At 36.3% G+C, this 13328-nt stretch overlaps 1 protein-coding gene and 1 pseudogene across 1 annotated transcript in view; one reads left to right on the forward strand and one right to left on the reverse strand.

Moving 5' to 3' along the window:
* The window catches only part of Abcb7 (ATP binding cassette subfamily B member 7), a 119840-nt gene that overhangs the window by 83937 nt on the left and 22575 nt on the right, over positions 1-13328 (reverse strand). The gene's annotated exons all lie outside the window — the stretch shown is intronic.
* Positions 10394-10855, forward strand: LOC129665655 (uncharacterized protein C9orf85 homolog; annotated as a pseudogene).

The raw sequence follows: 13328 nt of genomic DNA on the forward strand, positions 1-13328 counted from the left end.
CCCATTTAACAATAAACTCAGTAGGCTAAGGTCCCAAGAATTTTAGAAAGTTCTTATCAATCTTACACTACTCCTAAAGTTTCCAGCCCTACTATGTTTGTATACAGAATGGAGACATCATCAAACATTTTCCATCTATAGCAGAATACTGAGATAATGTAAAAAAAAAAAAAAAGAATATGGAATTGGACCTATTTTCTGCCACTTTACAGTTTCATATTTAGGCAATGTCTTACTCTTTGTGTTTACTTGGAAGAGAATCCTCAAGCAACATTGCTCTCATTTCCAAAGCTGGAATGTTTCAGTGGTAGATCTACCACTTTAGTTATATTTTTCTATAAGGGCTCATATATGTATGTTGCTTTCTATGGATGTGTCAGATTGCTACTAATGAATAAATTACTTGGAAAATTACCTTAAATTCATAGAAGACAATATTTTCTTCTATGTGGGTCATTCTACAGGGCTTACTATACAGGTCATATCCAAAACACCTCAGTTCTCTTTAAAAGCATTCCAGCAAATGCTGATATTCCGCACCCCACTGTTATAAAATTCAAGATATAATTTACTATAAGAGGTATAGACTAAGAGATTATCAATATAAATACATATCCAAGCTCAGAAACTACAAATGACACCTAGTGAGTTCCTGATTAGAACTAGAATGAGAAGGAATATTAAAGAAGATATTTCATTTTGTGATTTTTAAATTGCTTTTAGCTTATCTATATAGTCTTTACAGCATGCTGAACGGTCCTTTTTATTAAAGAAATAGGTAAAGACGGACCTTTGATGAAATTTCCGATACCAATCTGCTATTCCCCTCAAAATGGTAGCTTCTCTTTATTCTTCTAACCCATTTTTGTTTCTCTTTTTATATGTTCATTGATTTTTCTTTTTTTAATTGATAGTTTAGTGTTGCTAATGGCATTCAAGCCTGAGAAAGGTGCTAACCATTATTCCATTATCTCCTCATAGTTAATTGTACAAGGACATGAAACAAAATGGAACTGTCTTTTTCTGATAAAAGTACTATCACCCAAACTAACTGAAGCAGCTGCTCAAATTAAAATGGGGAACTTTTTAAAAATATATTGCAAATTCGCCCTCAAAACAAACATATACAAAAATGTCTTAATTTTGTTCCCTCTCACTTTTCTGTAGTCTATTTAAGCCATGAAAATCTGTCACTTTTTTCTCCTAAAAATATCAACTCTTCTTTTCAACTGCACTTCAAAAATTCTAAAAGGTGACCATAATTCATACAATAGTTGGAACACTTGTTTTCACATAATGCCAGGGAAAAAATCTGACAGCTCTCCTAGAAGCATTTTAAGAGCTGCATTTTTTAAAGCTGCTTTGAAAAGAACCTAGAGCCTTCAAGTCACTTTAGAATGCTTTAACAATAAACAAACCTTGGGTGAGGGAGATGGCTCAGCAGGTAAAAGCACTTGCCACACAAGCCTAATGACCTGAATTTGAACCCCTGAACCCATGAAAAAAGTCAGGTGCCCCGGCTTACAACTGTAATTTCAGCACTCCTACAATGAGACAGGAGGCAGAAATACAAAATTGGTGTAGAAGCTCTTAGGCTTGTTAAAGCATGTTGTGCAATGAAAGAAATAAGACCCTGTCTCAATGAGGTGGAAAGTGACAATCAACTCCCAAAAGCTATACTCTGACTTCTACATGCATGCCATGGCATATGCTTACATTCTCTCTTCTCTCTCTCTCTCTCACACACACACAATTAAATTTCAAATGAAGATTAAACAATCAGTGCTGTAAATTGTTCAAACAATTTTGTTAAATGGAGCTCACTTTTTTTTAATATAAAAATGGGTTTGTCTTAGACATTGGACAGAATAATGATTTCAAAACACAAGGTCCTTATGCTTTTAGCCTGAAACAGACAGATGCAAAAATAAATGTCACAGTAAGACAAATATTATGATGAGACAGTACCTTGACTAGCTTACTACTATAATCCATCCTAAAAACCCCTCGAGTTCAGTTCAGAACAGTATAGCAAATCCATTTTGATCTTGGCTTCCTAAGGTATATTTATATTATATAAACTGTTTATTAGGAATAGCTATTCTATAATCACTTTAGTAGAAATAACTATGGCCACTATTACATAAGTACATACTATTTGGCAAGCACAAAGCATAATACCACATTATACCATTTTCTTTTTACCATACCTCTACACCGTAGGCTCCTATTATTGTTGTTATTAGTATTCCCATCTCCAGGCAAGAAACCTGGGCTCAAAGGCTGCTTGCTTAAGGCTATACAGTCAATAAGTAGAAATCTGAATATATCCATCCCTAACACTATCACTACTAGCAATATCTGCAATTCACTGGACCTACTGAATTTAGAACTTAGCAATTGACATCTTGCAACATTTAGGCTGATTTTCCTGCTAACAAGGCACTTCTCACTAAGGCGATAATTAAGTTTACACAAATTTTCAGACATGATCAACTTTTACTGAACTCTGGCGTCTAATGAACTAGACTGCAAGTTGAAACCACAATAAAACAGTACTCTATGTCTACCTGTACGGCTAAAATACAAAGGACCAACAAACAAATACTAATAAGGAGCTGGAGAAACTGGAACCCTTTTACACACAGCAGTCCCTCTTCATCACTAGGGGCATGTTTCTACTCTACTCCCAGAGAATAATACCAAACAGTATATAAACAGTTTCATTCTTTTTTTTTTTTTTTTAATGTATAAGTGTTCTGCCTGCATGTATACCTACATACCAGAAGAGGGCATCAGATCTCATTATAGATGGTTATGAGCCACCATGTGTTTGCTGGTAATTGAACTCAGGACCTCTGGAAGAGTAGCTAGTACTGTTAACTGCTGAGCCATTACTCCAGGGCCCCAGTTTCATTCTTATAACAGATCTTCACACTTTAAAATACCTATATTTTTACTCCCTATTAAGTTCTAAATTTTCACTTTTTATAGGCATTTAAGTATCAGAAAATCTTAGTATTCCCCTACCAGGGCTCCCCTAAGCCATGGTCCCAATCCTCTACAGATACTGAGCCTTGGCATATTCTTGACATATTCAAATTCCATTTAGTATTTTCAGAATAGAGGTGACTAAAGATAATTGAAGCTACAGAAATAGAAATGTAGATGAGGAGGTATATACATATGAGATCTGAACCAAAAAAAAAAAAAAAAGGAAGATGTATTCTGCAGCTATACATATTCACATACATATATCCAAACATATCCACAAAATCTCAGTGGGTGATTAGGTTAGTCAAATATATGTTTAGTTGCTTTTCTTTTACTTTGGCTACTTTCAGAGTTTTTTTCCTTTGTAAGTCTTGACAAAGAGCTTATATATATTCTTCTATACAAAATATTAATAATGATAGGAATTAATGATCATTTTATATCATTTCTAGCTATTATCAAGAAATCTGATATATAAAACAGCTTTTTAAATACACTTTCCCCCTCTTTTCCTCACCTTCCTTCTCTTTTCCTTTGTCTTTCCCTTCTTTTCATTCTGAGAAAGAGTCTTCCTACGTAGCCCAGGCTGGCTTTAAACTCACTTCACAATACTGCCTCAACCACCTAAGCCAGCACATCTAGCTTCTATGAATCTTTTTAAAGTCCTCACGGTAATTCTGATTTCACTATTCCAACACCTAAACTCAAGCTCACATTTGAAAACCACATCTATACACAACCGGAAAAATCATCTTCCTCAAACCCTTTAAAACCTTTGTCCTAACCAAGTATGCTGGTTCATGCCTATAATCCAGTATTTAAGAAGCTCAGGTAGGATGTTGAGTTTAAAGCCTGGGATACAGTATCATTCCATGCCAGTTTGGAATATACAGTGAGACCCTGCCTGAAAAACACTTTTTCCCTAAAAGGGAAAATAATATTTTTTCACCGTTCTATGTAAAATTCTCAAGGGATTTGCTATTAACTGCAACACCCTGAGATTACTATTCAAGTTCTTTGCCAAACTGACACTAATTAGTCTTTTATTTCTTCCAAGACTTGATTCTTTTTTTTAAATAATACTGAGGTTGGAACCTAAGTCTTTATTCACACTTTATGAACTCCCCTTTATTTGTTTTCATTTTTCAGTCATTTTAATTTTAATTATATAGTTGTTTTGCCTGCATACCTTGCATGTATATATGCCTGGTGCTTGAAGAGGCCAGAAGAGGGTATTGGATCCCATGGAAGTGGAATTACGGGTGACTGGAGCTGCTATGTGGGTACTAGGGCTTGAACCTGGGTAATCTACAAGAGTAGCTAGCGCTCTTGACAGCTGAGCCATCTCTCCTGCCCCTATTTTAAACCATATTTCTCCCAGCGCCATTTCTTAAACTCAACACTTTATTCAAATTGACATATGATAGACACTCCTTGCTCATAATTCAACCAACCCAGGATCAAACATATTTTTAGAGAACTGCATCTGTACTAACATGTAAGGTTTTATTTTCTGTTATTCCCTAAAAAGTACAGTATAACAATGACTTACGAAACATTTATATGTATCAAGTAGCAATCTAGATATTATGTAAAGTATACAGGATACTATTGCGGATGCAACTACTACAGTATTTTACATAAGGAATTTAAGTATCAGAGAATCTTAGTATTCCCCTACCAAGGCTCCCCTAAGTTATGGTCCTAATCCTCTACATACATACATGATTATACTCACTTATCCTTCAAGCATGCTTTGAACTTTCATAGATATCAGGTCTCTTGCTTTTTAGCTGAATCCATTCTTCAAGGCAGGATACAGAAAAAAATAGAAACAGGAGCCTGGGATCTATAGTATGATTTGACAAGTAAAAAGGCCAAAAGTCAGGCATTGGTGGCACATACCTAGAACCCCAGTGCACTTAGGAGGCTGAGAAAGATGGCAAATTCCAGGTCAGCTTGGGCTGCAAACTGAGACTTTCAAGAGTATAGAAACCAAGGCCAATGTGCTTTTCTTATTGTTCTCCCTTCCTCTATGTCAAATCTTTATATTCTTCATAACTTTCCAATTATTAATAACTTTACTCTTGAACTGTTAAGAGTTGAGATGCTCTTCTACCAGGACTAACCTCATAAAGTTAAAAATATTTAATTTTCATGTGTTCCATATACACTGTAGAATACAGGACAAACAAGCTAAAGTCACCTCCTGCATCTAGACAACTTATAATTCTATCAAGCTTCACGGGCAGAAAGCAGCTTAGATTCTAGCAGCTACTTTCCTGAGAAACTGGAAGGATGCAGCAAAAGGGAAATGATAACTTGGAATCTAAAACTGCATGTTTACTTTGACATACGGCAGTATCACAAAAACAATTCAGGTTCATTACAGAACATTTGGAAAATAGAACAGAAAATAATTATACATAATCCTACCACCCAGAGACAGACAATTCTTTTACATTTAGCTAGGATTTCTTTTATCAGCTTTCTTTCCCTCTTTCCCTCTTTCCCTCCCTTCTACTTGAGACAGGGTCTCTCCCCATCACCCTGGCTGTCCTGTAAAGTTACAGAGATCCACCTGTGTTTGCTGTCCACGTGCTGGGATTAAAGTTGTGTACCAATACAACCAGTTTAATCTTATTTCTTACACATATATTTTTTCACATTTGACGGACTGGAGAATGCTAATTACCCTCATTTGACCACTGAACATTGCACATGTACCGAATTACCAATGTACCTCATGCATATGTATAATTATGTGTCAATTAAAAACTAAATTTGGAAGCTATAGAGATGGTTCAGTGGTTCAGTGTACTGGCTGCTCTTCCAGAGGTCCTGGGTTCAATTCCCAGCACCCATATGGCAGCTCACAATTGTCTGTAATGCCAGTTCCAAGGAACTGGCACCCTCACAACATGCATGCTGGCAAAACACCAGTGCACAGGTTCAAGGCTTTTGTCAATATTGGAGACTACAATGGTCATGCTGGTCTTGGATGTAAGTGATCCAAGGAGGTAGCCACTGCCATTCCACGGGCTAAGCTTTCCCTCATCCCTGTGCTACTGGAGGAACAAGACAGGCAAGCCACACACTGTTCCATGCAAGGTGACAGGCTGTTGTGGCTTTGTTTTGGTGTGTCCCATCCCTGCCCCCAGAGGCACTGGCATCTTCTCTGCTCCTGGGCACAAGAAGCTACTGATAATGGGCTGGTATTGAGAACTACTACACATCAGCCAGGGGCTGCACTGCCACCCTGGGCAACTTTGCCAAGGCCACTTTTGATGCCATCTCCAAGACCTATAGCTACCTGACCCTTGACCTCTGGAAAGAGACAGTGTTCACGAAGTCTCCTTATCAGGAATTAACTAACCATCTTGTGAAAACCCACACCAGAGTTTCTGTTCAGAGGACCCAGGCTCCAGCTGTGGCTACCTCATAAGGATTATATATATAAATTATATATATGAAAAATTAAATTGAATTAAGTCTGTTAAAAAAATCTTTTCAACAATATTGAATGATTTAGCATTTTTCTCCATGTATTCAAAGTTAATTTACTTCAGTAATGTTTTTAGCTTTGGTCAAATGTGGCTCAAACGTTCTGCATAAATTTATTAATGATGTGAACTTTTGCTTTTTATATTATAAAAATCCCCCTCATTATATATTTTATGAACTAAATGTCATCTTCACAAGACATGGAATTATTTTAAAATTTTGTACTAGCTTGTGCTGCTTATATATTTATTGATTAAAAGTCTACATATAAATTGAATATGGTGGCTAATATCTGTATTTCCCAGGAACTTGTGAGACTGAGGTAAGAAGATCCTAAGTTCAAAACCAGCCTAAAATAAGACCCTGTCTCAGTCCCAAAAACAAACAAAACTTGTCTGTAAGACATTAACCCACAGATTGTTTTCAAAAATCAATTGAAGATCTTAAAAATAAATTCTCTTCACCCTCATTTTAACCCCAAGGCAAAACTTCTTTTTGACATCTTGAATAACTCATAATTACCTAGGAATATGCTGCTACAGTTACTAAGACTAGCCAGTTTATTAATATAATTAGGCCCATGGTAACTTTTCTTTTAAGAATTTTATTTATGTGTACGGATGCTTTGTTTGCATGTCTGTCTGTCTTTGCATTATATATCCAGAAGAGGGTGACAGATCCCCTGGAACTAAAGTTACAGTCAGCTGTGAGGTACCACAGTTCAGTTCTGAGAACTGAACCGAGGTTCCCTGAAGAAAGACAAAGAAAGACAAATGAAGAAAGACAAAAGAAAGATACTGAGGTATCTTTTTTTTTTAGAAGAGTGTCAGATAATCCATGCTGGACTATGTTATAAAGGATGGTGGCTTTTTAACTTCTGTTCTTTCTGCCTATACCCATAGAGTACAGAGAATTTCGGTTTGTGCTACTATGCTCAGTTTAGGCAGTTGTTGGTATAATGTTCTTGTTTACCTTTGTTCATTCAAACGCTGATTTCTCTACCTCACTATCTGGTTTCAATTAGGACACTGCATTGTGATGCTTATTCTAAGCATCACCTGTCTCAAGTTTGTGTAAACATGCCACCATTTTTCTCTGTATTGTCAATAAAACAACCAGCCAATGCTGAGCAATGGAGAGAATAGGGTGGGGCATCCTGGTCTGAGGGAGGAGAAAGAAGCGAGTGGGGGGAGTTGGGGAGGAGAGATTGGCAGGAAAGGACTTGGAACCAGGAAGAAAGATGAACCAGACCTAAGATATAACTAAAAGCAAGTATAATGTGGGAAATCTGAATGGGAGGAAATTATGCAGGCTTGGAGGTTTAGGATGGAGTAACTATTGCCCAGCATTGTGGTCTAAGTTAATTAAATAAACCCTAGTCTCTGTGTGATTTGGGTATACAGCTGTTTAACTAAAAGATAAATCAATAATAAGTATTAATATACTACAATAGGCAGTGCACAGGATAGAACCAAGGCCTTTGGCATGTTAGGCAGAACTATACCAATTACGCCACATTCCCAGCCTCCTAGTGTTCCTTGTAGCACCTTACCCTGGGCATCATATTCCCAAACCAACACAAAACTTTAGGACACATATTATTCTCTGCCTGGAATTCTCTCCTTTTTCTTCGATTAACTCTTACCTATCCTTCAACTAAGGATTCCCTATCTCCAAGAAGGGTTTTCTGACTTTTTTTGATAAGACCAAATCTCTGCATTTTCAAGCTTTATGGCAGCGTGCATTTCCATGTATAGCACCTGTCACTTTTCCAATTTTGCATTTAAAATTTTGTTCATGCAGTGCTAGATACTACACCAAGGCCTCATACATCTTAGGCATACCACTCAGCCACAACCCAGGCCAGGATTGTTAGGTTTTGGCATCATTTCATGCCTATGTGTCCCTTTCCTCATTAATTTAGTTCACTGGATCCATGAACGGAAGGACCAATTTTGTCTTAGTGATTCCCAGAAGACGACCTTTCTTGGCCCACAATATAATCTTTCTATGAATATCTGTCAAGTAAGCAAGAACAACCAGTAAATCTGAGATAAGTTGATATTTCTATTTCTAAAAAAAATCTTTGCAAAAGTGGTTCAACTTCTCAACTTTTGAGATGGTTTCAAGCATAGGAGGAAAGTTTTATAACACTGAATTATGAAGATAGAACCGTAGAAAAGGAGTGACAGCTCTGCCGATCCCTGAATTCCTAACTTGTTTTTTATTGCAGTAGCCTTGGGTCAAAATTTCAAGAACTCTAGGGTAAATATACATAAATGTCTGTTTACATGAACTGATTTCAAAAATCCCAAAATGATATGGTGAGAGAAGCATTCTATTCTAAGGTAGGAGCTTAGCTCTGATTCATTCACTATGTCAGTATTTTGGTTTTTCAACTACACAATTAGTAAAGCAGAATGGATTATTACCACAGTTTCCTTTAATGATGAGATAAAAAAAATGATTCCATGTAAAATCACTTTTTGAACTTAAAGAAAGCAACTCCCTTTGCTGGCATCTAAAACATGACTTAACAAGCCATTGTAAATGTCATCCAAATAATATTAACAAAGTTTAGTTGAATGAAACTTGGAAAGAATAAAACAGTTGGCTTTCCAATACAACTACTACAGAAATCTGTGTTTTTATTCATTAAAGCTCTATTTTAAGTAAAATTTTTAGAAGAAGGCTTTCTGAAATTTCAAGATCAGTAAATCGAAAATCAAAGTAAGCTTAATAAAAGAAAACTCAAAACTGGGTGTGGTGGTGCAGGCCTGTAATCCTAGCACTCTGGAAGCAGAAGCAGGTAAATCTCTGTTAATTTGAGGACAGCCTGGTCTACAAAGTGAGCTTGGGACAGCCCTGGCTACACAGGGAAACCCTGTTTCAAAAAAAAAAAAAAAGAAAAAAAAAGAAATTAAAGAAACATTATGTTCTCGGCTATTTTAATGAATTTGAATGTTCTATTATAAGCTATGATAATAACCTGAAAGCCATATTTTTCTAAAACTATGCGGTTCACAGGGTTTTTCTACAATAAATGACAACCTAAACTGTTAAAGTACAAAAATTAAAGTTGTTAGAAATAAAGAATAATCTTGGTGTCACACACATAGACACAAAACCACAGATCAGTTGGTTTTTATTCTAACCAGGTTGTGACTGGGTCTTTTCATCATAAGCTAGGGTCTGACCGTACCATCTTTCACAATTGGGTGGTTTTAAGAGAACTGGCTCAGGTGAGCGTGGCAGCACACACCTTTAATCCCAGCACTTGGAAGGCAGAAGCAGGAGAATCTCTGTAAATTCCAGGAAAGCCTGATTTGTATAATGAGTTCCAGGCCATCCAGAGCTACACATAGAAACCTTGTCTTAAAACACACACACAAACACATACACACACCTTTAAGAATACAAAAGAGCCTTTGTGAAAGTTTTAACAGATGAAGGGATTAAAAATTTACATGAAAGTTTTACAAAATGGAGATAAAAAGATTTGAAATTCTTATAAAATTTTTACAGTATAAGACAGAAAAGACTAATTTTTACTGTTTCTTACGAAGTGAAGAGCTTAAAAACATTGTTGTGTTAATGGTGAAGCTACATATGAGTCTAGCTAGTATAAACTAAGTTGGTTAAGCTTGGTTATAAACTTTATTCCTAGAAAGCAAAGACGGTTCAAAAGATAAAAATGAATGAATCAATCAATCAATCAATGAGGGAAGGATTATTAAAAATACACAGGATTATCTTGACGCAGAAGAAGCATTTGATAAATTCAATAGCCATTTATCATATAAAAAATGCTTAAAACAGAACCTGGGGTGGAAACTTCTTTCCTCTTCCCTGTAACTTAAACAGTGCATGGGCTTAAGGTGCTTGTGATTTGATGATGAATTCCCAGAAAGGCAAAATGTCTTGGTCCAAGCCTCAGAAGTACCAGAATACGTTCACCTTCAAAAATGACAAGTTTAATAAGAGCGTTCAGACCAAAAAAATTAATGCGAATCTTCATGACAAAGTTAGTCAGTGCTGCAAGGAAGTTCTTGAGTGGCGTGTAAAGTACAGCAAAAACAAACCACTGTCAAAGTGTATGAGATGTGTTAAATGTTTACAGAAGACAGCAAAGGACTCTTAGTACATAATGTGTAGACCATGTGCTTGTGAACTTGAAGTTTGTGCAAAATGCGGAAAGAAAGAAGAAATCATTCTGCTATTTAATAAAGAAATTTCAAAAAATTCTGAAAATCAAGGTTCTAATCATGAAAGAAGCTGCAAAAGGAAAGAAGACAGTTATGAGGACTTTGGTGCTGAGACTGACTCAGGTGGTGAGAATGGAAACACTCGTGCCTGACAGCACGGAGTCAGCTGCAGAGGGCTCAGCAAATGCACTGACACCCTAATGAGGGAGTCAGGAAAGGCTGTTCATTAGGCAGAACCGGATCATGAGCAACATCAATTATTTATAACATTTGAATAGAGAACTTTTCAGGTTTTCATGAGAAAACCTAAGCTGCATATAGAGAATATGTGTGGAAACACTTTGACATGTTGTATAATCGATGAAAACTGTTTAGAAAAACATATTACCTAATGTCAAATTAGCCAGTGTTGAGAACAGGTGATTGTATCAGGACTATCTCATGGAAAAGTAAGATGACTGGCTCAGAGTACATTTCCATAGCCTAATCTCAGGTGTGTGGCTTCCCTAGCAAAAGCCCCCTTATATCTTACAAAGCAAACAGGTTATTTATACACACACACACAAATCCTATGTAGTGATTTTCCTTCAAAAATATTTTTGAATACTTTATCCTTTTTTTTCTTTACCTTTTTCAGTTTAAAAATATATACTCAGGAAAAAAGTGTAGACTATATAGTTACTAGCTAAAAAGAAAAATCCAACACTCATACTCAAGTGGAGGAGATCCTTACAGTATCAGAAGCTCCTGTGAGGTTCTCCCTCACAAACTTATCCATCTCAGAATCCCACTGTCCTGAATTATCACTTTATTGCCAATGTATCTATTTGTAAACAGTGTAAGTAGGCTTCATGTGATTACTGAAAAATGTGTCCCTGTAAAAGAATCTTCACCAACCCTTTATCTGACAGAGGGCTAATATCCAGTATAAATAAAGAACTACAGAAGCTGAAAAGCAGCAAACCAAGTAATCCAATTAAAAAATGGGGAACAGAGCTAAACAGAGAACTCTCTGTAGAGGAATATCGAATGGTAGAGAAACAGTTAAAGAAATGCTCAATGTCATTAGCCATTAGGGAAATGCAAATCAAAACAACCCTGAGATTTCACCTTACACCCATTAGAATGGCCAAGATCAAAAACTCAAGTGACAACACATGCTGGAGAGGTTGTGGAGAAAGGGGAACCCTCTTCCACTGCTGCTGGGAATGTAAACTTGTACAACCACTCTGGAAATCAATCTGGCGCTTTCTCAGACAACTAGGAATAGCGCTTCCTCAAGATCCAGCCATACCACTCCTAGGCATATATCCAAAAGAGGCTCAAGTACACAATAAGGACATTTGCTCAACCATGTTTGTAGCAGCTTTATTTGTAATAGCCAGAAGCTGGAAACAGCCCAGATGCCCCTCAACTGAAGAATGGATGCAGAAATTGTGGTACATCTACACAATGGAGTACTACTCTGCAATGAAAAATAAGGAAATCATGAAATTTGCAGGTAAATTGTGGGACCTGGAAAGGATCATCTCTTCAACAAACTACTGGGAAAACAGATATGTACATGCCAAAGAATGAAACTGGACTCTTACCTTATGCTATGTACAAATAGTGATTTAAAATGTATTCAAAATAAAATGGAAGACCCTCCACTATAAAATTTCTAGGGCTACATGACAGAAATCTTCATGACAATGGATCTGGCAATGGTTCCCTGGAGTTGACAAAAAAGTCAAAAGCAGCAAAAGAAAAAAAAATAGGACTAATCAAATAAACCATTTGCACATAAAAGAAAACAATTAACAGTGAAAACAATAACTTACAAAATAGGAAAGACATCATTTGCTTATGAGTTTATATCTAGATTTTATGAATTTATTTTTACACTTCCAATTATTTGCCATTCAGGTTTATGTCTGCCTTTATGCCAGTATCACATTGTTTCTATTACCGCAGGGTTGCAACAGCCTTTGAAGTGAGTATAAATGATAGATTAATTCCTTATCAGATATAGAAATTATAAACAGCTCAGTTATCAGATTGACTTTGAAGGTATTGCAGTGATTGTTTGCTAGGAACCTTTATTTTGCTTAATAATGGCTTCAAAGCACAAGAGTCTGGGTGCTGACAATTTGGATATACCTGTAAGTAAAGACGAAAGAAAAATTTTTTCAAACAAGGACCCTCCACATAGCCCTAACTGTTCCTGGAATTCTCTATGACTTCAAATTCACAGAGCTCCACCTGCCTCCAAAGTGCAGGGATTAAAGGTGTGTGCCACCACAGGCAACTCAATGGGTATTATTTAAAAAGGAATCACAAAACAGTATATGCTAGGTTTTTGTCATTTGTTTTGGAGGTTTTGTTTTTTGTTTTTTTCTTTTTTTTTTTACATGCTGTTTTGTTATACTGCCTGAACACACTAATTCATGTGCCACTATACTGGCTGAAAGAGTAAAATTTTAGCAAGTTGACTCCACAGGGAATGAACAGTGTCTTCAACAAACAGTGGTGGGACAAGAAGTCTGCATAAATAATAATGAAGTTGGACTGCCTCTCCCCATATATAAAAATTATTTGAAAAAAATGTATCAACAGTGTAAAACCATGAAGAAAGGGGAGAGG

This window comes from Psammomys obesus, unplaced genomic scaffold (assembly GCF_907164565.1).
Source record: "Psammomys obesus unplaced genomic scaffold, mPsaObe1.curated_primary_1811, whole genome shotgun sequence".
Classification (NCBI taxonomy): domain Eukaryota; kingdom Metazoa; phylum Chordata; class Mammalia; order Rodentia; family Muridae; genus Psammomys; species Psammomys obesus.